The 23,886-nt window shown below is 37.5% G+C and overlaps 1 pseudogene; it reads right to left on the minus strand.

Moving 5' to 3' along the window:
• Positions 1-7,175: 7,175 nt before the first annotated feature.
• On the minus strand, positions 7,176-7,748 carry LOC101436777 (chromobox protein homolog 3 pseudogene; annotated as a pseudogene).
• Positions 7,749-23,886: the final 16,138 nt, after the last annotated feature.

Consider the following 23,886-nt stretch of genomic DNA (forward strand, 5'->3'; position numbering starts at 1 on the left):
GTGTTTAATGTTTTCTGTAGTTACAGTGCTAGAGGCTTCAAATCCCTCTAGTGACCTTGTCTTGCTTCTTGCCTTTTTACTAAGCACTCCCTCTTAGAAAAACTTTGTGTCTTGCTGTTCTTTCCAGCTTAACCTGCTGTTGTTACTGCAGAGCCCTGTTGTGGGACGTTAAAGTGTGGAAGGCAGGGAGCTTCAGTAGTCTTCTGAGGAAATCTCCGTCTCTTTGCAGGCCTGTCTTGGGGTGTGACTTCCACAAGTGTTTCTCTCATGGTGTCGCTCCCCTCTCCCATGCCCCATGCTTCGTCCCTTCCCTGGCTGCAGCATTCCCAATCTATTTCCAGAAAGCCCACCCCTGCAGACTCTCTTTTATTTCCCCACCCCACCCCTTAAGTGAGTCAGGAAGGCGAGAGGGAGTGGATTGGGAAGAACATCCTTTCTCTGAGTTGAGGTTAGGCCCTGACTAGTTTTTGCCTCTGCAGAGTAAACCTTTGTTACAGAAAATCCCCTCCACCCACCCTTCCCTTCCAAAATCTGGCGAGTAAATCTTTCTAGGCTTTTCACTGTGAGAACCTGATGGGGTTCCTGGAGGTAAAGCCCATGAAAGTGTTTCTCTTTCTCATGCTAGACCACACTCAGCCTCCCGGTATTTATTGTATTTATTACTGTATAAGTGTTTCCACACTTATTTATGGCTCCAGTGGTTCCTGTAGCAGGTAAGCAGATCTCAACACTATCTTTCTGAATGAGCCTGTCTCTCTAGAATTTTAGGGTGTTTTTTTGCTCTGCAACCTCAGTTCTCTGATGAGTCTGGAAAAAGTCATTGATCTTGAATTTGCCCAAAATTCTCATGTAAGGATGGGAGTAGTGACTTCCAAACAATTTACATGTCAGAGAAGAAACTGGACATGAGCCATTATGACATATTGTATATTATTCTTTAGTTAATAAAAATGCTTTTGTAGATGAACACTTATTGACACTGGATGATGTCTATGAATCCTTGTTAGGTGAAAAAGGCAGGTTATGAAACAGTACGCATGACTTTATTTTTATAAAAATAATTTTAAATACATAGAAGAGTATCTGTAAGGATAGTTGTTAAAAGTGGTTATCCCTAACTAGTCCAATATGGAAATTTTATTTTCTTTGTGTATATCAATATTATCTAATTTTCTACAGTGAATACACACACAAACACACACACATACATAAATACACACCCATATATATGTCTAATGGAGAAAAATATTTAAAGGTAATGTTGGGAATGCTGTAACAATTAAATTCCCAGAGAAAGTGGCTGTATCGCTTTATCTTAGCAGATTTAAGCAACCTTCTACCCTCCCATAAAGAAACAATATCAGGAAAAAGCTTTTAGGATGTGTGTCTTTAAATGATGTAACCCTCCAAGATTAACTGACTGCAAAGTGTATACCCTGGAAAATGGACTGGGTAGTTTACTGAAGAAGACAGTAAGCTTTTAAGCACATTAAATGTTAAGCAATATTTACGAAAACATGGCATTGAATTTGAAATAGTTTATCTGAAGGCTTTCTTTTTAATAGTAGTTAGATTTTTTTTTCTTTTTAAAGCCCCTTGTAGATTGAGACAATAAAACCTTGCAATCTGTATGTGGGCATTTATGCCTTTTCTTTTTTAAATGAGAGAGTAAGTGAAAGAGTAGAGGAAGGAATACATAGTTCAAAATGTTACTAAATCTTTAAAGGATATTCAAATGCACAGCAACAAAAAAGACTGTGCATTTGTGCAGTAAAGGATTAGCTCAACAAACTTGGGCAGTCCAAACCGTGCAGACTCCAGAGAAAGCTGTTGTCCTTGGCCAGGGGCATAACCTCTTAACCCTTGGAATATCCTGCCTGATAAGAGCATCTTCATTTACCTCAGACTGTGGGCCATACCATGTCTTCTTTGCTAATTGTGATTCATGGTAGGGGCCGTGGACCATGTGGCATCAGCTCGAGCTCTGGAGGGGCTGATGGCCAAGTAATTAAGACCAGCCACATGGTGCCCCCTGCCTATGTGACGAGCCTCCAACAAAAACATGGACACCAAGGTCAGAGTGAGCTGCCCTGGTTAGCAGTACTTGGTGTGTGTTGTCACACAACAACTGAAGCTCACAGCTGATCTCTCCTAGACTCTACCCTATGCACTGTTTTCCTTTGCTCATTTTAATGTGTATCCCTTTGCTATAAAAAAAAATAACCATGAGAATGACAACTTTTCTGAGTTCTCCAAACCTGAGGGTAGCCTTGGAGACCTCCAATCACAGTTGATGTCAGAAGTAGGATTTTCTAGAAGGGCTCTACCTCACCAAAACACGGTAAAAACGTGGTTTAGGAGAAGAAAGGACTTGAGAACTGGGTTGAGCTAGTCTGAACTACAGCAACTAGTGTACAAACTGCTACCAAAGGGACAAGTTATTACAAAATGGCAGATAGCTAAGAAAATTCAAGCACTTTACAAGAGAATGGGAAAAGACAAACGGGAAGAGTCAAGGGACTCAACAGCAGGGTGAAATCTTTCAACAGTTACTAAGAAGTGAGATGAATAAAACAGACATCGATAGGTCAAACAAAAGACTTAAGGATGAACTACTTGAGCTTGGGTGAACTGATGAAAGCACCTGCTGATCCTCCAACATTGAAGGTCCCTAAAGAAATATGATCTATTTACTCTAGTTTGGAGGAATTTAAAAAGCCCAAAGAGGAGGAGGTTTGGCTCAAGCAGTTGGGTGCCTCCTTCCCACATGGGAGGTCCCAGGTTCAGTTCCTGGTGCCTCCTAAAGAAGACAAGGTGGCAAGCTGACATGGAGAACTGATGTAATGAGCTGATGCAATGAGATGACACCATGAGAGACACAACAAGCAGGGAGCAGATGTGACTCAAGTGATTGGGTGCTTTCCTCCTATATAGGAGGTCCCAGGTTCAGTTCCCAAAACCTCCTAGAAGAAGACGAGCAGACACAGAGAGCACACAATGAACAGACAGAGAGAGCAGACAATGAGGGGCATGGAGAGAAATAAATCTTTAAAAAAAAAAGGAAAAAAAAGCCCAAAGACAAAGGTGACAAGGAGAAACATGGCCTTATATCACCTGCAGTGCAGGTCCAGTAAACTAAGCAGGATGAGGACTGATGACAGGGCCAGGGTCCCTTGACCTGACCCCCAACTGGAGATTCAAAGTCACATGAACACGTGTGGATAAAATGGCCAGGGTTGGGGAAGAGACTTTTTTTGGGGGAACTCTTTGACACAGGAGACCAATACATTTTGATTCTAAAACCTCTTGGTAAATACCTAATGGGGGCAACAGTAAATTAGGAACAAAATTGGAAGACTAACACTACTTCATTTCAAGACTTTATATGATGCTACAATAATCATGACAGTGTGGTGTTGACATATATGTAGAAGAATTGACCAATGGAACAGAATATAGAGTTCAGAAACAGAAACACAAATACGCACTTAGGGCGGAGGATTTGGCCCAGTGGTTAGGGCGTCCGTCTACCATATGGGAGGTCCACGGTTCAAACCCCAGGCCTCCTTGACCCATGTGGAGCTGGCCCATGCACAGTGCTGATGCGCGCAAGGAGTGCCCTGCCACGCAGGGGTGTCCCCATGTAGGGAAGCCCCCCGTGCAAGGAGTGCGCCCCGTAAGGAGAGCCGCCCAGTGTGAAAGAAAGTGCAGCCTGCCCAGGAATGGCGCCACCCACACGGAAAGCTGACACAGCAAGATGACGCAACAAAAAGAAACACAGATTCCCGGGCTGCTGACAACAACAGAAGCGGACAAAGAAGACTCAGCAAATAGACACAGAGAACAGACAACCGGCGTGGGGGGGGGGGGGGGGGGAAAGGGGAGAGAAATAAATAAATAAATCTTAAAAAAAACCAAACACACACACTTTGTAATTTTGACAAAAGTGCAAAGGCAATTTAGTGAATAAAAAAGATAGGCTTTTTAAATAAATAGTGATGGGACAGTTGTATATCCACATAATAAATGTATTTAGACTGCTTACCTCACACCATATGCAAAAACTAACTCAAAATGGGTTACAGTCCTAAATATAGAAGTTTATACCAAACAGTTCTCACAGAACCAGGATAAAATATTGGGGACCTTAAATGAAGCAAAGATTTCTTAGTTATGACAAAAGATCAAGATCCCTAAAATGTAAACATTGATAAAATGGGATTCATAACAGTTAAAAATTTTGGCTCATTGAAAGGCAATCTTAAGAGAATGAAAAGACAAGCCACAGAGGGGATAAAATATGTGCAAATGAGATATGTCATAAATGACTTATATCCAGAATATATTAAGAAATCTTCATAATAAGAAATCAAATAACCCAATTAAAAATAGGTAAAAGATTTGTGCAGACACTTCACCAAAGATGGTATATGGGCAAACAGATGTGGCTCAAGTAACTGAACTCCTGCCTACCACATAGGAAATCCCAGGTTAGTTCCTGGTGCCTCCTAGAGAGGATGAGCAAAACAGCAAACTGACGCAATGGGCAGGTACAGTGAGCTGATGCAACAAGATGAGGCAACAAGAGACACGAGGAAACATAATGAGAGACACAGCTAAGCAGGGAGCAGAGGTGGCGCAAGCCATCGGGCACTTCGCTCATACATTGGAGGCCCAGTGTTCGGTTCCTGGTGCCTCCTAAAAAGAAGACCAACATACAATAAACAGACACAGCAAATGCAAACAATGAGGGGGTGTGGAGAAATAAATAAAATAAATCTTTAAAAAAAGAAGGTATATGGATGGAAAATAAGGACATGAAAGGAAGCTCAACATCATTGGAGAAACAGAAATTATAGCCCCATGAGAGGGAAGTGGATTTGGCCCAGTGGTTAGGGCATCCGCCTATCACATGGGAGGTCTGCGGTTCAAACCCTGGGCCTCCTTGACCCATGTGATGAGCTGGCCCACGTGCAGTGCTGATGTGCGCAAGGAGTGCCGGGCATGCAGTGGTGTCCCCTGCACAGGGGAGCCCCACGTGCAAGGAATACTTCCTGTAAGGAGAGCCACCCTACATGAAAAAAAGCACGGCCTGCTCAGGTGTGGCACTGCGTACATGGAGAGCTGATGCAGCAAGATGATGCAACAAAAAAGAGACACAGATTCCTGGTGTCACTGACAAGCAGACACAGAAGAACACACACGGCAAATGGACACAAAGAGCAGACAGGGGGGAGGGGAGAAAAATAAATAAATCTTAAAAAAAAAAAAAGCCCAATGAGATACTACTACACAACTCTTAAAATGGCTAAAATTAGGAAGATTAACTACCAGGTGTTGGTGAGATGTGAAACAATTAGACCTCTTAAACACTGTAGATGCAAATGTAAAATGGTACTTTCACTTTAGAAAATTCATTTTTAAAATTTAAATATCCACTGGCCATATGATACAGTCACCTATTCCTAGACACATACCCAAGAGAAAGGAAAGCATATATCCAGGAAAAGACTTATTCTGGAATGTTTACAGAGGCTGTATTTGAAATTGCCCCAAATTGGAGAAAACCCAAATGCTTGTCATCAGATGAATGGATAAATAATTGTGGTATACCCATATAATAGAACACAACTCAGCAATTAAAAGCAATGAACTTAGTGATACATTACCAAGGGAAACAAGAAAACTTCCAGGTTGATGTTATGTTCATTGTCTTGACTTTGGTGGTGGTTTCATAGGTGTATACATTTGTCAAAATTTATCAAATGTGCTACTATTGCATGCCAATTTATACCTCAATAAAACTGTTATAAAAAAAGAAAAATTGACAACAAATTTGAAAAAGAACTAAAAAGAACTTCTAAAAGGAAAAAGAAAATAACTGAATTTATTTTATTTTATTTTATTTATTTTTAGGAATATAAAACTATTTATTGACCACTGTTCACCAGTATTTACAATAAAGTAAACAATATACAGTCATATAACATTCTGATTAAAGTTATTATTTTTCCTGGCTTCGGCTGAACCAGCAATCCAAATACTGAAAAGATTGAGCCTACATGTAAGGAATGCACAGGGGGATAAAGAAAAACATGCAAGTCAATAGTTTAGATTACAAAAATCTGTTTACCCATTTATGCCAACAGGTGCTAAATAGTAACATCTAACCATCTGACTAATTTCCATGTGCTAATACTGCACAGGGATTTCAACTTTCCATAAAGAAATGGCTCTCTAGAAGCAAACTTTAGATGCTCATTTAACTAAGCCTTGCGTGGCTAACGAAAGCACAACAGTATTTCCCTTGTTTTCTCATCTGGGTTGGGAAATTGTTGGTGGTGTCAGATTTTCCACTCAGAGTTTTGAGAATATTTTGCATTATATGACTACAGATATGGACAATGGGTTTCAATCTGGTTGCTTTGTTTTTTTTTTTAAGGTGCTACCGGGGATTGAACCTGGGACCTTGTACATGGGAAGTAAGTGCTCAAACCACTGAGCTATACTCGCTCCCTAAATTATCTGTATTATTGACACTGTCCAATTAATTGCTGAATCAACTATTTGATTTGAAAGCTTATGACTTCAGGAGAATTTTCAGTTTAACTTCAAGTGATTTCTTGGCTTGCTAAGAATGATGGCATCCCAGAAGCAACATGGACTTATCTATGGTTGTGAAATGCCAATTTTATTTTGAATGGTTTTTTGGTGAATGTTAAAAAAAAACAAACAAAAATAAAAATTACATATGTATTTATACACACACACACACACACACAAATAAACAAAAAATCTCCAAAATGGTCCTTGGGCATATATGGATTAAACACAAGTTCTAATTCAGTAATGACTGGAAATTTTTCCCCACATTTATAAAAGCTGTTCTCTAATACAGAGGAAATAATATACCATGGTAGCAAACGTTCTTTTCTGATAAATAAAGCAACTACAGAAAGCTTTCATTTGTCCAAAATAACCAGTGACACTGATGCAAAAAAAACCCAAAAAACCACACAACAAAAACCAAAGCCCCCCAAAACCCTAACTCCCCCAATACTTCTACTTCAAAACAAACATATCAAACTTGATTTCCATTAGAATGTAGTTATTCTTCACACTAAGAAATAAAAAAACCAAGGCCTAGATTTTATATATATATATATAAATACATATAAAAAGCAACAATGCAGACAATTATTGAGCTTCATCTTCTGGACAAGAATGCCAAGTTAGTCTCTCTTCATAAGAAGCAATTACAGTCTGAGGACACTTCACATTTGCCTCCTTTGCCAGCACCAAGTCTGCCTCGTCTGGATCTTTCCATTTCACAGGAAACAGGAGCTCTCCACTGCTGTCTGTGCACCAATCATGCGTTCAGGATCAAGACCTCCAGCAAAGCCTCTTGGTTTGTCTGCAGCATCTCCTTTCTTCTTTGATTTGCTGTCATCCGATTCACTGTCAGATAAAGATTTTCTTTTTGTACCATCTTTTTCTTTCCCAGCTTTTTGAGAATTAAGAAAAGCTTCAGTTAACTCTGGGCAATCTAAATTTTCTTCAGGCCCCCAAGTATTGTCAGCATCGGGAAATCCCTTCCACTTTAGGAAATACCCCACTTTGCCATTCACGACGCGTCGATCCAGTACTTTTTCCACCACAAATTCTTCAGGCTCTGCGTCTTCAACTTTTTTACTCTTTCCATTCTGCTTCTTTCCCATTTTTTGCAATGCAGTTTTATTGGAGGCCATTTTCTGTTGCAGACTTGAAGAGCTGTTACTCACTGCCTCGGTGCTGCTCCGGGTCCCGGGTGGCCGGCGTCCCCGGCCCTAAGCGCCTCCAGCCCGAGCCGCAGCCGAGGGGAGGCCGCTGGGGAGGCGCGCGGGGCCGCGGGGGAAGGGGGGCCTACACCGCCCACGCCGGGCGGCCACGAAGGGAGAATAACTGAATTTAAAACTCAGTAGAAAGTGAAAACAACACAAATGTTCACTAACCGATGAAAGGATAAATAAAATGTGGTATATCCTTACAATGGAATATTATTCAGCAATAAAAATGTGTAAATATTTATACATGCCATGACATTCATGAATACTGTTAAGTGAAAGAAGCTAGTCACAAAAGACTACAGATTGTTCAATTCCATTTACATGAAATATCCGGAACAGACAAACCTACAGAGTCAGGAAGCAGATAAGTGTTTGCCATGGGCTCAGGAAAGTTGAAGGAAATGGGGATTGACTATTAATGGGTATACGTTTTTTTGGGGGGGCATGAAATGTTCTAAAATTAATCGTGGTGATGGTTCACAACTCTGTAAATATAATGAAAACCATGGAATTGTACACTTAAAGTGGTTGAATTTTATGTATGTAAATTATATCTGAATAAAGATGTTATATTTTAAAAAGGGAATCTAAACCACCCCAAAAATAGATGTATGAAAACATATTTATGATGGACGGGTTATCATGAGATTAGACACAGCTGAAGCATTGTAGGAAGTCAGAAGACATTCAGAGTGTAGCACAGAGACCAACACATTTTGCAAATACAGGTGATAATAAGAGATAGAAAGAGATATAAAATCAGAATCTCAGAGGGACATAAAAAAGTTTGTGGTAGAGGCAACATTCAAAGAGAAAATGGTGAATAATTTTCCTGCATTGGCAAAATGCCAATATACTGTCACAAGAAGCTCAAGAAATCTCAAGCAAGATACTATAGTGAAATTTCAGAAAATCAAGAACAAAGAGAAAATCGTTAAGTGCAACCAAAGAAAAACAACCAAAATACCTTCAAATCAGGAAAAGTTAGACTTAAAGCTGATTTCTCAAAAGCAGCAACGAAAGTCAAGTGACAACAGAATAATATTTTTTAAGTGTTGAAGGAAAATAACTGCCAACCTAAAATTCTATACCCAGTGAGATTATCTTTTAAGAATGAAAATAACAAAATCTGAAGTTTCACTGCCACCAGGCCCATACTAAAAGTTCTTTTAGGGATATACTTTGGAAAGAAGAGTATGATCCATTACAGAAGGTCTGAGTTGCATGAAGGAATGAAAAACAAAGAAAGCAGGAAATATGTGGAAAACACCAAATGAATATTGGCTATATTAAACAAAAATAATGATGCTTCATGGGTTTAAAAATACAAAATATACTATAAAATAGCCATGAATCAGGAAGACTTATGTTGTCTAGAATTGTTACTAGCTTGATTAACATTAGATTTATATACATTATGGATTTATGCTATAAATTTTAAAGTAGCCTCTAAGAAGCTAAAACAAATAGGAGGGAGAAATGGAAGGTCCAATAATCCAAAATAAGGCAAGAAAAGAGAGAAAAAGAAACACATGAGGCATATAGAACACATGGAAAAATATTTAAACTCAAATATATTACCATATTAAACATAAATAGACTATGTAGCAAGGTAAAATTAAATGGTTTTTAATATGAATAAATAACTGAATAAACTAACAAACTAACCAGGGAGAAGAGACAGGTCTTCCATACAAAATAATTCCAATTAATTGTGAAAGGAAAGGAGGAATCACTATTAGGCAAATACCATAGAAACAAATGTTGCAAACAAAACCCATTGAAGATGCTAATATTGATGGGTGAAAGTCTGTGGAGAAAAAGAATTTCCTTGAGCTCAAGTTATGTCCTCCAAGATATTTATCCTCTTCAGAGGGAAAGACATTGCCTATACTCTGGGGAAACTTGGCAGACACCAACTTAATTTAGAGTGATCAAGGTAAAGATTAACAGTAATACAATATATCAGCATCATGGACCTTTGATATGATACATTGAGAGCCAACACTTCATTTATGTGGTGTTCTTGTAAATAATGTATACCTCATTACAGTCACAAGAAAATATAAGATGAACCCAAATTGAGGGGTGTAGCAGTTCGATATGGTTATGAATTCCAAAAATAGATACTGGATTATGTTTATAATCTGGTCTGTACCTGGGCACGATTAAGTTATGATTAGGGGTGGCAGACTTGGCCCAATGGTTAGAGTGTCCGTCTACCACATGGGAGGTCCGCAGTTCAAACCCTGGGCCTCCTTGACCTGTGTGGAGCTGGTCCATGCGTAGTGCTGATGCGCGCAAGGAGTGCTGTGCCACGCAGGCATGTCCCCCACATAGGGGAGCCCCACACGCAAGGAGTGTGCTCCGTAAGGAGAGCTGCCCAACACCAAGGAAAGTGCAGCCTGCCTAAGAATGGTGCCGCCCACACGGAGAAATGACGCAAGATGACGCAGCAAAAAGAAACACAGATTCCAGTGCCACTGACAACAACAGAAGTGGACAAAGAAGACACAGCAAATAGACACAGAGAACAGACAACTGGGGTAGCGGGGGAGGGGAGAGAAATAAATAAATAAATCTTAAAAAAATAAGTTATGATTAGGGCTTTGATTGGGCCATGTCATTAGGGTGTTGAGCCCCCACTCCTTGGTGGGTGGGGACTCACAGATAAAAGGCTTGGCACAGGACAGAGTTGAGGGTTTTTAATGTTGGAGTTTGATGCTGAAGCTGGAGCCCCAGCGAGAGAGACAGAGCTGTTTGCCTGATAGTCTACAGCTGACCTTGTGGATAAAACAGAGGAGCTGAGCCCAGAGGAACTCAGGAAGCCTGAACCCTGGCAGACGTCGGCAGCCATCTTGCTCCAACATGTGAAAATAGACTTTGGTGAGGGAAGTAACTTATGCTTTATGGCCTGGTATCTGTAAGCTCCTACTCCAACTAAATACCCTTTATAAAAACCAACCAATTTCTGGTATTTTGCATCAGCCCCCCTGTAGCTCACTAATACAAGGGGCATTCTACAAAATAACTGATCAATACTCTTTTTAAAAAGTGACAAGGTAAAAAAAGACAAGACTGAGGAAATGTCATAGATGAGAAAAGACTAAGGAGGCATGATAACTAAATACAACATGGGATCTTGCATTGGATCCCAGAACAGAAAAATGACATCAATGGAAAAATTGGAAAGTCAAATGAAGACTGTAGTTTAGTTGAAATCAGTGAACCAACATTAGATTCCTGATCCTAATAATTATACTATGATTATGTATGCTGTTAGCATTAGGAGAAGTGGAATAAGAGTTATAAGGAACTCTGTACTATTTTTGCAGGTCTCTTATAAGTCTAAAATAATTTCAAAAATAAAAAAATTATACTGGATAACAAACAAAATCCAACTATATGGTCTTTATAAGAAACATTTAAAACATAAAGATATAGAATTTTTGAAGGTAAAAGGATGGAAAACTCAATACCATTCAGCTAATAATAATAAAAAAGCTGGTGTGGTATATCAATAGATCTTTAAGGCCAAAAGCATCACTAGTGGTTCATGGGGTTACTTCGTCATGCTATTAATACAAGGTTCGTTTCACTGGAAATAGAACAGAATTTTCTTAGCTAATGAAGAGTATCCTTAAAAATAAACAAAAACAAATATTGTACTTGATGAAATTTTAAAAGTCTTCTTATTAAATCACGAACAAGAAAAAGATGACCATTGTCACTGCTTCTATTCATAGGAACTGCATAAGACTTTGGAGTGGAGGTTCTGGCTAGTGTAATAAGGCAAGAAAAAGAAATAAAATGGATAAGGATTAGAAAGTAGAAATTAATCAATTTTCACTATTTGCCAATCATATGATAATGTATTTAGAAAATGAAAAACTAAAGATAAATTATTAGAAATAATGAGAGTTTAACAGGGCTGCTGGATACAATATCTATATTAAAAACAACTCTATTTCTGTTTACCATCTACAACCTAATCAGAAAATGAAAAAAATTATCATTTACAAGAACAAATAAAATCAAGAACATAAATATAAATTGAACAAAGGTTGTGTTAGACCTCAGTAGAACAAACTATAAAAGTATGATAAGTGACATTAAAAAAGACCTAAATAAATGAAGAGATATACCATGTTTGTGGATTAGAAAAACTGCTAATGTGAAGATGGCAATTCTTTCCAAATTTATATATAAATTCAATTCCTATCAAAACCGTAACATTATTTTTTAAGAAAAGAGATAAACGTTTAAGTATAATATTTATATGGACTGTAGTTAGCAGTAATATTATGATGATGTTCTTTCATCATTTGTAACAAATGTGTCACAACAAGGTAAGGTGTAGGTGGTGGGGCAATGTACAGAAATCCTGCATGGTACTCTTGATTCCTTTATAAACTCACAACTTCTCAAAAAAAAAAATTTGTATGGAAATGCAAAGAATCAAGGTTTACCAAGGTTCTTGAAAAAGAAGAGCAAGATGGGTGGCCTTGCTTTACTAGATGTTAAGGCTTACTTTAAAGGTATCATAGTAAAAACAGCATGGTATTGGTGCAGGAGCAAATATATAGATTAATGGAAGAAAATAGAGGTCATGGAAACAAATTATATATGGCATTCAGTTTATCATAGTGGCAGCACTGAAGAGTAATGGAGAAAGGGAGGGTTTTTCATTGAGCTGAATATACAAAGAAGAAAATGGAATTGGATTTCCTACTTCACAGCAAACACTAAAATAAGTTTCAGGTGGATTATAGTTCTAAAACTGAAAGGTAAAAATTAGTAATAATAATAATAATAATAATAATGAACTTAGAATATGCACAAGAATATCTTCATGACTTTGGGATTTCTTAAACAGAATACAAAGCAAAGCAAGAATTGTAAGGGAGACACTGATAAATTTGACTATAATAAAATTAAGGATTTCTGTTATCAAGATACCTTTTAATGAGAGTGAAAAGGCAAGGTAGGAAGTAGAAGACATTTGCATCATATATAAGTGACAGAGATCATATCCAGACACTGCAAAGCACTCCTAAAACCAATATGAAAGACAGCCAAGTAAGGTAGGTAAATACTTGAACAGGCTTTTCATAAAAGAGAAATCAAAATGATTATTGAGCATATAAAATATAGTTAACTCCATTTATAATCAGGGAAATGCAAACTAAAGCACAATGATATATCACTACTACACAGCAGATCTTTTAAAATAAATTTAGAAGAAATCTACCAATAACAAATTTGATCTCTACCAGGAGTTCTTATATCACTGACGGGAGTGTAAATTTATACAGCTGCTCTAGAAAACATTTGGGCATTATCTAGTAAATCTGAAGATACGCATTCCCTAAAACCCAGCAATCCTACTCTTACGTGTTGTACCCTTCAGAATGGCATGCTAAGAAGTGCCAAACACATGCATGAACATGTTCTTGGAAGCATTATTTATAATATGCTCAACTTGAAAACACCCAGGGGCTCACCAACAGTAGACTGGATAAATAATTAAAGCAATGGAATATTATATAGCAATGATACTGAGCTGATTGCAGCTGCATGCGCCAACATGGATGAAACTTAAAAACCTACGGTTGAAGGTACTGGGTGTAGCTCAGTGACTGAACACCTGCTTCCTATGTACAATGTCCCATGTTCAGTGCCCCATATTTCCTTAAAAAAAAAAAAAAAGCTATGGTTGAGTGAAACAAACCAGTCACATACTCGGTGATTCTATTTATATAAAATAGAAACATTTAATTGATGGATACTTACTTTGAGTCTAAATTATAAACAAAAAGGAAGGCAAACAAGGGTCTTTTGGGGGTCCCGAGAATGTTCTACTTCAAAATTTGGGTGGTAGTTATATGGCAGTTTGCTTTATAATAATTCATTAAAGTATTCATTTATTTATGCAAAATAAAAGAAAGAATATGGTATCCATTGCATAATTTCCAAACTCCACCAATATTTAATAAAGGATGTAGTGTTTTTAGGTCCTTAATTTTTACAGTCATGAATACTTAGAATTTTCTGAACTTTGATAGTTACGTATCTTTTATTAAGTGTTGTAGACAGAAATGTTTTCAATAAAATTTGTTGACAATGACAATCTGTTTCATCAAATTTCACAGAAAATGTGGGCCAATATATATTTTTATAACCATATGTAATGTGAAACTTAAAGTCAAGGCTTTCCTGTATTTATTCCAATTTCAGTAAATGCCTCCAGGCATAAAACGGGTCTGAAGTGTCTACAAGTTAGACTGTAATAAAAACATTTAGAAATGTTACTTCTTTGACTAGTCCACTTGATGGCACTAAACTAACATAGAACGAGGGCCAATGCATAGAAGTTGTATGCATTAATGTGTTTTCAATGTGTTTTCATAATCTTAGACCTTGTGATTTCTAAAGATTTGGCTTGGAGCTTTAGCTACATTCAGCAGCTCACAAATGCAGACATATACTCTTGGATTAAAAATTCTTAAAGAATTGAAAACTGTTTTTAAGAATTAAATATATATATATAAATAAAAACACTCTCTAGGCCAGACAAACAAGGCTTTGCATGTTTTCCTGTCTCTTGCTTCATCCACACCCCAAATTATGATTCCTAGGGAAATAAATAATAAAGACTCTAAGCTATTAGAAGATCGGGCTTGAGCTATATATGTAAATTGTAAAATTTTAAGCTGATTTTTTTCTTTTTTGGTGTGTGTGGCCATAGGATGGGGATTCTGTCCTGTCCATAGTACATGAACTGTATAGCAGAGTCCAGGAAGGGACAGAGCTCTCGAGCGCTTTAGCTTACTGACAGCTAGGATTCAGTTATGCAGGCTAGAGCTGGGCAGTTTGCTGATACTGGTTTCCTTCTTGATGGAGCAGCTTTGCTTAGCTCTCAAAGCAGAAATAAGTCTGCTTTGCCAGTGGTTCCTCAGCTATAAGTAATAGGAAGTGGTTCTTGGCTGGTGAAGAGAAATGATGGAAGAAACGAGAGAGGCTACTTTTCCTTTTGGATGCATTTTCTGAAAATAGGGTAAATTAAGTAACGACTGGACTTTCAGTTTCACATTACATACAGTAATAAAAAGAGGAAATTGGTCTGTATGTTCTTTGAGTGAAAAAATTTTGCTTTAAGTGTATCATAATTTGGAATCACAAAACTGTAGATAAACCTGTTAATGTTATATTGAGTAACAAAAATGATTATTTGTTAAAAGTCAGGTCTCTTTTCTGATTTCCAAGACAATTTTCAGTAGTTTAAATGTTTCATCTAAATTCTTTTAAAAATCCAGCAAGGGCTTTCTTCTGTGTGAAGATTCTCAGGGTCCTGCTTTCCTGCCAGCAGCCTCAGGCTCTGCTTCCTGAGGGCAGGGTATGTGTCTTATTTTCATCTGTGTCTCTTCCAGTGGAGAATTCAGGGGCTTAGATTAATGGATACTCAGTAAACATCTAATGGAGTCACTCTGTTCAATCTAAGGCCTAATCTTATACATACTTTTCCTTTCTGTGAAGATTTGGTTATCTAGTATGTCCATAAATGAATTAGGGGCACCAAACCTTGATAGACTTTAGAATATTAAATTAACTGTGCAATGGCTTTAAATCTAAATGCTGTGCGTTATAATATGAAGCAGCACTATTTCTTTCCTTACCACTTCCTTCCTCCTTTGTTGCAAAGGGCAAGCAGTTTTGTTCTTAACACTTTAAATAATAATTATTTGTCCTGAGAGTCGAAAAAATTTAAACATTATTTGACAACCTTAATCAATTTTAATTGCCCATTGATTTTTAAATCATACCCATAAGAAACAAAAATAAACATAGCAATAAGAATTAAAAAATAGATGTGTTGGGCTATTTAAAAGCTGAAAAAACAGAATGCTACGTAGGCTAAAAAAAATCACATGAAATCTGATTGCTTTTTAAAGGAGGATTCATCTTTATGTTTCTTGAATCAAATCATCAGCCCTCCTTTGTTAAAATGCTGAAAGCAGTATTATACACAGGAGGGATATTAATTTTAACCTTCATTCAGCCAGGGAGAGCTCTGTGAGCCAACTTTGTATTTCACACAGCCCATGCAAATTTTTTGAAATATCAAAAATGGGAAAGCATAACAGTGTGTACTCTGTAAAACCTAAAGTACAGTTTAAAAGCTGCAAATTAAAATCTTCCATCCTCAGTGAGCATGGTCTCTTCTGATATAGAAAACATGTCTTCACAGACAATATCAAAATTTTCCCTCATACGCTTTTTAAAAATCAATTTATTGCTACATATTAATAAAGCATAAATCCACCCAAAGTGTACAATCAATGGTATTTGGTATAATCACATAGTTGTGCATTCATCATTTCAATCATTTTTAGGGCATTTTCATTATTCCAATAATAAAAACAAACAAAAAAAATCATCATCTCTCAATCTCTCTACCCTTCCCCTGCTGTACTTAGCTACTATTCAGTTTCCGTCTCTCTAGTTTATTTATATTTACCTCATATGCTTTATAAATATCTGAAATCTAAAACAATTTGATTAGGTACAAAAAGAGAAGAATTGCTAAGACTTAATGGTTCACATGGGTCTTTCTGACTGAATTTAAAGAGGAAAATGGTTTCATATTTTTACTCTAAATGTTTTTCTTTCCATCTATCTTTGTTTTAATGCCTAAAGGTGATGGGTTACTCATTGGGCGAGTCTATAAATAACATATTTGAATTTCTGGATTGTCTGGAGAATAGTTATGACAAATACTACAAAAAATGGGTTGGCTTAAACAACAAGAATTTATTGGTTCACAGTTTTGGAAGCTAGAAGTCCAAAATCAAGGTCTCAGCAGGCCACGCTTTCTCCTGGAGGCTTGTTGCAAACCTTGGGGCTCCTTGGCTTACATCTCTACCTCTGTCACGTGGCCATCTCTTTCTATGGCTTCTCCTATTTCAGACCTCTGCTTTCAAGTCCAATTTTCGTTGCCTAGCAGAGCACCAGCCATATTAGAGTAAGATCTGCCCTCATTGGTTTGGCCACAACTTAGCTAGTAAGAGCATCTTTAAAGGTCCCTTTTACAACGGGGTTGATATCCATAGGACCAGGTGTTAGGACTTGAACATGTGTTTTATGGAGGACTGGTTCAATCCCCAACATGGCTCAAAATGGAAACAGTTTTGAAACTGGATTTAATTTGGACAAAAGTTGCTGATCTGGATGTATATTCTCAGCACCTAGCACAGTGCCTGGAAGATAGTAGGTGTTCAATGACCCTGTATTGAATGAAAGGATCATTATACTCTGTTGATGCTATTTTCTCTTGAGTCTTTCTATTTACCTTCACTCCCACTGTCAATTCCTTAGTTCCAGTCCCCATTGTCTCTGGTCTATTTACTGTACTTGCCTACTAAATTGTCTCTCTGCTTTCCATCATGTTTCCTCCTATTCATTCTCTACAATATAGCTTTAAGTTTTTCCAAAGCTAAATTAGATCATACTACCAGCTACTATTGTTAATCCATGATATGTACCAAGTACTTCATGTCTCATAGAAAAAATTTATTGTAATAATCCTAATAAGAAGGCATTATGGCTCCTCTTCTAAAGTTGAGTAAACCAAGGCACAGAGAGGTGAAGTGGCTTGCCCACAGTCAGTTTAGATAGTCAGCAACAGAACCAGGAATAACACCTGGGCTTACCCAGCTGTAAAATTGGTACTGCAGACCAACGTGTGATATCCATCCCCATCAGCTTCATAGTCACACAACTAACCCTCCTCCCTCCCCAAGAATCATCTATGATGTCCCATTGCCCAAGGAAAATACTCAGCCTCTTAATGTGACCAGGCCCTTGCCTTCACCATCAGATTCCTCTCTTTCCACGCTGTGTAATCTTCAGCTCTCACCTCCTTCTCCATATTTCATAGTGAGATACTTTCTGTTTCTTAAGTTTCAGTGATTTATCTCACCTCTGGGCCTTCGCATAAGTGCTGTCTCTGCCTGAAGCAATTTTCTGCACGATTTTTTCTGGATGAGTGCTCGTAATCACTCAGATTAATGTAACATAAATGTAATAATGTCCTACATACTTGTTTATCTTCTCCACAATTTGGCAACGAATTTGAACAGATACCTGTCTACTTACCCCCTATTGTACCCCAGTGTCCAGTGTTGTGCCTAGCCAATAGTAAGCACACAATAAAAATATATTGATCAGTATTAGCATGGTATCGCTTTTTCCTTTTCCTTTTAACCGATTTGTGTCTTTACATTTAAAGTGGGTTTCTAGTAGGCAGCATATAGTTGGATCTTGTTTTTTTTTTTTTTGCTGTCTGAAATCACATTTTAATTGCAATATTTGGACCATTTACATTTAATATGATTTTTTATATACTTAGTTTTAAATCTATCATCTTGCTATTTGTTTTTTATTTATCCCATCTACTTTTAATTTCTTTTCCCTCTTATTAGTCTTTCTTTTGGATAAATTGAATACATTTTCTGAATCAATTTTATCTCCTTTGTTGGCTCATTAGCTACAAATCTTTGTCATTTTATGGGTTGCTTTATAGTTTATAGCATAAATCTGTAATTTATTACAGTCTGCCTTCTGGTAACATTATACCTCTTGACGTTTTAAGGTGACTAACCATTCTGGCTTTCCTAGAACAGTCGTGGTTTTAGCACTGAAAATCCAGTGGTACCAGAAACTCCTCAGAATCAGATAAACTGGGATGGTTGGTCATTGTATATGTAGTATAAGAACAATAAAATAGTATGCTTTCATTTCTCTCCTCCCAATCTTTGTGCTATGGTCATAGAATTTATTTTTCCATATGCTATAAACCCCATACTACGTTGTTAACATTTTCATTTACATAGTAACTTATTTTAAAAGAGATAAGAATTTTTTAGATCTTGTATATTTCTGGTGCTATAGATACATATTTCCATCTGGTTTCATTTTCCTCCTGCCAAAAGGATCTTCTTTAATATTTCTTATATTGCATATCTACTGGTGATGGTGCTTTCAGATTTTATGTGCCTGAAAAATCTTAATTTTGTCTTTTTTTAAAAAAAATAAAGTAGAATTGAAAGAAATAAAATTTTAGGTTGGTATTTTCTTTCAGTAAAAAAGAATCTTCTATTTTCTTGCTTCCAATGTTTCCAATGAGAAATCTACTGTCAGCCTTATCTTTGTTATCTTCTGTGTAACATATCTTTGTTCTTCTGGCTGATTTAAGATTTTTCCTTTGTCACTGGTTTCAGGAAAATTGATTATGATGTACCTTGTTGAAGTTCCTCCCATATTTCTTGTGTTTGGGGTTTGTCTAGTGTCTGGATCTGTAGACTTACAATTTTCATCAAATTTGGAAAATTTTCAACTATCAAGTCTTCAAATATTTATTATTCCCCATGTCATTCCCTTCAGGGATTTCAATACATATATATTAGGCCACTTGAAGTGGTTACACAGCTCATTGGTGCTCTATTCAGTTTTTAAAACTCTCTTTTCTCTCTGTGTTTTATTTTGAATAGTTTTTATTGTTGTCTTAAAGTTTACGATCCTCTACAATGTCTAATCAGTTGTTAATCATATCCAGTTTAATCTTTATCTCTGACATTATAGTTTTAATCTTTAGAAATTAAATTTGGGTCTTTTAAAAATATATTCCATGTCTCTACTTAACTTTTGAGCAAGTGGAATACAAATATAATGACGATTTTAGTATCTTGTCTGCTAATTTCAACATCTACTTGACTTCTGGGTTGATTTTGATAGATTTTTCTCACTAGTTTCTTGCTTCTTGGCATATCTGGATGCCTGACATTATGACTTTGACCTTGTTTTGTGCTGTGTTTTTATGTGTTACTATAAATATTCTTAACCTTTGCTCTAGGATACAGTTACTTGGAAACAGTTTGATCCTTTCAGGTCCTGACTATAAGGTTTGTCATGCAGGAGTGGAGCAGTTCTCAGTCTGTGGCTGATTTTTTATCACACTGAGGCAAGACCCTTCTGAGGTAGGAACAAGCATTTTTCCTGGCCATGTAAATGCTAGGCCTCATTACTTTTAATCTTTTGGGTCATTCTTTCCCTGGCCTTTACTAGTTTCCTTTCCCACATGCTCTGATCTGTACTTAGATGAATATGTGAGTAGGCCCTTCTGCAGAACTCTTTGTACAGCACCCTCCTCTCCAGTAGTCTGTTCTGAGAAGTCCAGCTGTCTCTGTCTTCTTGGATGCTCAGCCTCTCCACAATCCAGCAAGTCCCCTGGGCTCCTCCTGGGTTCCCCCACACTGCTCCAGTGCCTGGCAACTCTCTCAAGGCAGTGAGCTGGGGCAACTGCGGCTCCCACCTCATTTCTTTTCTGTCTTTCAGTGATTGCTGTCATTTGTTGCCTGTCTGATATCTTGTGAGTCATGATTGCATGTATTTTTATTTGCTCGCTTTTTGGCTGTTTCAAGTGAAGGGTAAATCTGGACCCTGTTCTTTCATTTGTCTCTAAGTTTAAGTCTGCAGTATGTTAAATAAATGATAAAAAAAAAAAGTTTGTTCTGCCTATCATGTTGGTCTACATATTGACACAAATTTAGTGTGACCATTTATGTTGCTGAACTTAATTCAAGAGTTTTCATCTGCGTCAAGTTACAAAACCTTCGTTTGTATTTAGGAAGACATGATATAATGAAATAACAAAAAATGCAATGATGAACAAGACCAAGACAAAGAAGACAATTTTCACCTTGCTTAAAATTCACGTCCATCCTACCATTACTTCACTCCCATTTAGAAATAAAATAAAAATTGTGCAAAACACTTTAGATGATTTGTTTATGTATGTTCTAGTTAGATAATAAAGTAATAATTCTTCTAAAAGTCTACTATTCCCTTTTATGTACAGAGCCATGGTCTATGTAGTTCAATTTATTTGGGTGCACTCTATGTGCCAGAATTGAGCTAAGCCTAGAGATACAGGTGAATAATAAAAAGCTTCTATCTTAGAGGAGCTTACCGGGAGACAGAACTGATAAGTGAGTTGCCAATTACACTAATTCTAGTTTGTTGAGGTGGGCCAGTTCCACAGCTCAGGAGGGTGTGTGGTTGTGATTGAGAAGACATAAGTCGATGCCACTGGATGTTGACTTCTCTTTTTTTCTTGTTTGAAGCACCCTGATTTAGTCTAAGTATTCACTCTCCTCCTCTTCCATTGGGCCAGAGCCCAGGAAGTGAATGTTGACAAGTCAAAGAGAATTATTGTCGGTTATTATACTTCTGTTCTCCTTGCTGTTATTGGCTTAGGTGTGAGCATGTGACATGACCTTGGGAAAGTAAGAGTGGGGTGTACAGATGGGATTCGGGGAAGGCTTTTCCCCTGATAGAAGGAGACACGCAGAGAGAAACTTCCTTTCCTGTCTTTGATTGCAGTTGTGCAAGAACATATCTGAGTTGTGGCAAACATATTGTGGTCATGAAAGGACAAACCTGAGGATAAACTCTAACATGCTGAAGATGAAAGAACAGAGATATGGAAAGCTGCTATGTTCTTGTTGATCTATAGTGCCATTGAATAAAAAATCCTTATTCCATTCTCTTGGCCTAAACGAGCTAAGGTGGGCTCTAGGTCTGCATTTAGGAACTCCAACTGATGGGACGTTTGAGAGACAGCACTGGTGCTCAGGAAATTAAGGACTAGTGGGGCAGATCAGAATCATTTGGCTCTGGGGCTCCAATTTGTATAGCAATGAACACTTTTCAAAGAACTTTTACAGCAGCTTACTCTGCGAGCTTTTTAGAGTTTCTGTGACATTTATAGGTTAGTTATTATGTCTTCTTTTGTCTGATGAGGAATTTGAGGCCCCAGGGAAGTTATATGAGACAGATATAAAGCAGTGATAATTGACTATAGAATTTAGGCTTTGTAACTTCTAATCTAGAGCTCTTTTCTAAGTGGCTATTTGAAGAATGGACTGTTCCACAGGGAACCCTACTGGAATAAAGCCTTCGCATTACTGAAAACAGAGTCATATGGGCAGGCCTTCCTAAGAGAGAGGTTGGAGCCACCGACTCACAGGTGAAAGGCTCTTCAGCCCATTACTCATCCCTTGAACCATCTAGCCTCACTCTAATAGCATTTTTAATGGAAACCCATCAGCTAAATGATAAGCACATCAAGCGTTAATATCACTACTTCCCCTACTTCTGAGACATCGTTGTGCAGCTCTATAAGTGTAATGGAAACATTTATATTGAAAAATAAAAATTAAAAGTTGCTCTGAAAGTTCAAACAAATTCTTAATATATGTTTGATGAGGATATACAAAAGCTGTGGTAATAAGGTTTCTAATTGCACACTGTCCTGATGCAAAATTTAAAGAAAAAAAAAACGTTCAATTTTTCATATGGTGTTTCGTCTCTTAAAAAAAAAAAAGATATTAAATGATATTCCCCCAGTTGCTAGAGGTCCTAAAGATAGCCATAGTAAATGTTGACAGTTGGAAAAAGATGTAAAATTGAAATACACAGGCCGAATTCAGTGTCCAATCTGATGTTCTGCCAGCTAACCATATTTACCTGTTGTGACGATTAGAGCTGCATAGATGTGCCTTTTAGCTGGTAAACACTTTATTTACTTGACTGAGCCTTTCATGTTTAAAAGGCAGATTACAAGGATGGACAACCGACTTTCCTCTTCTCCTTTATGCCATCCGGCTTCTCTATTTCTATGATTTTTCCCCCTTTTTCTACATATCATTTTCATGCCAGATGACTCTGAACGGTTAGGTATATCAGCGATGACATTTATATGAAAATGTGAGAAATCAAAGCAATACAATTGTGGATGGATGAATGAACTCTGTGACTCTGGGTCTTTGTTTCTTTTGACCTGGGCTGTAGGAATATCTTCAGCAGTAGTGGGGGTTGTGAAGGATAGGACAGAAGTAGCAGCTAACATTTATTGAGATTCACTATGTATGAGGCACTGTGCTAAGTATGCATTTTCTCATGAAATTTTTACAATTGCTTTTGAGATAGTTGATGTTAGTATCACTATTATTTTACATAGGAGGAATTTAGGATTCAAGGTTTAGTAACTTGACTAAGGTCATAAAATTTACCAGGTGGGACGCCAGAGGTGGTTATGAAGTCTCCAAATCTGTGCTATTTATCACAAAGCTCTACTTACTATACGGAGGTTTACCAACTTGACTCTATTTACCTGCCAGTCCTGAGGAGGATTAAATGAAACAAAGGATGCCAACATCCTTTGAAAATTGAAGGAATTCATTCATCCATTCATTCCTCAAATGTCCACGCCACAGATTCACAGGAGAAAATACATAGTTCTTGCCATTAAGGATTTAGCAGCCTTATTAGCAACTGGACATGCAAAAAATTAAACTAAGAGCAGAATATGGGAGATGTTTATAAAATATAATGGAAGATATGCAAGTGCCTGTAGAAGAACTTCACAGAGATGGCAGCATTTGAGTGAGACTTGAAAGATAAATAGAAGCTTGTCGGTGGACAAGACAAGAGAGCACAGAACATGTTTGGGGAACCACGATTACTTTAGAAATGCTGGGTGTTAGGTTGTAATTGAGTAAGGGCTCTGGGAGGAGAGAAAGCTGGGTAGGTTGGCAGGGATCAGCTCATAAAGTGCTTGTAAGATATACAAAGGAGGCTTCATTTCAACCTTAGCCTGTGAAGCAGACAGATGAAAAGTTGTGAGCAGAGAAGATTTACGATCAGATTTATATTTTGTTCAGTACTCTCTGGTGGCAGAGTAGGGGATGAATTAGAGGAAGAAAGATTCAAGACAGGAGAGGAATGCTGAGGACGTGTGGACCAGCAAAGGAGCCTTGGGGGTGATGAGAAGATGACTGATTTGGGGGCTATTGAGGCAGTAAATTTCCAGGGGGTAGATATTTATTTGGATATCGTAGGAAAAAGAGAGGAAAGAATCTTGGATGACTCCAAAAGTTCTATTCTAGACAAGTGAGTAGATGGTATATTGGTGCCACCAACAAAGATAGGGAAAATTGGA

Source organism: Dasypus novemcinctus, chromosome 14 (genome assembly GCF_030445035.2).
Source record: "Dasypus novemcinctus isolate mDasNov1 chromosome 14, mDasNov1.1.hap2, whole genome shotgun sequence".
Taxonomy (NCBI): domain Eukaryota; kingdom Metazoa; phylum Chordata; class Mammalia; order Cingulata; family Dasypodidae; genus Dasypus; species Dasypus novemcinctus.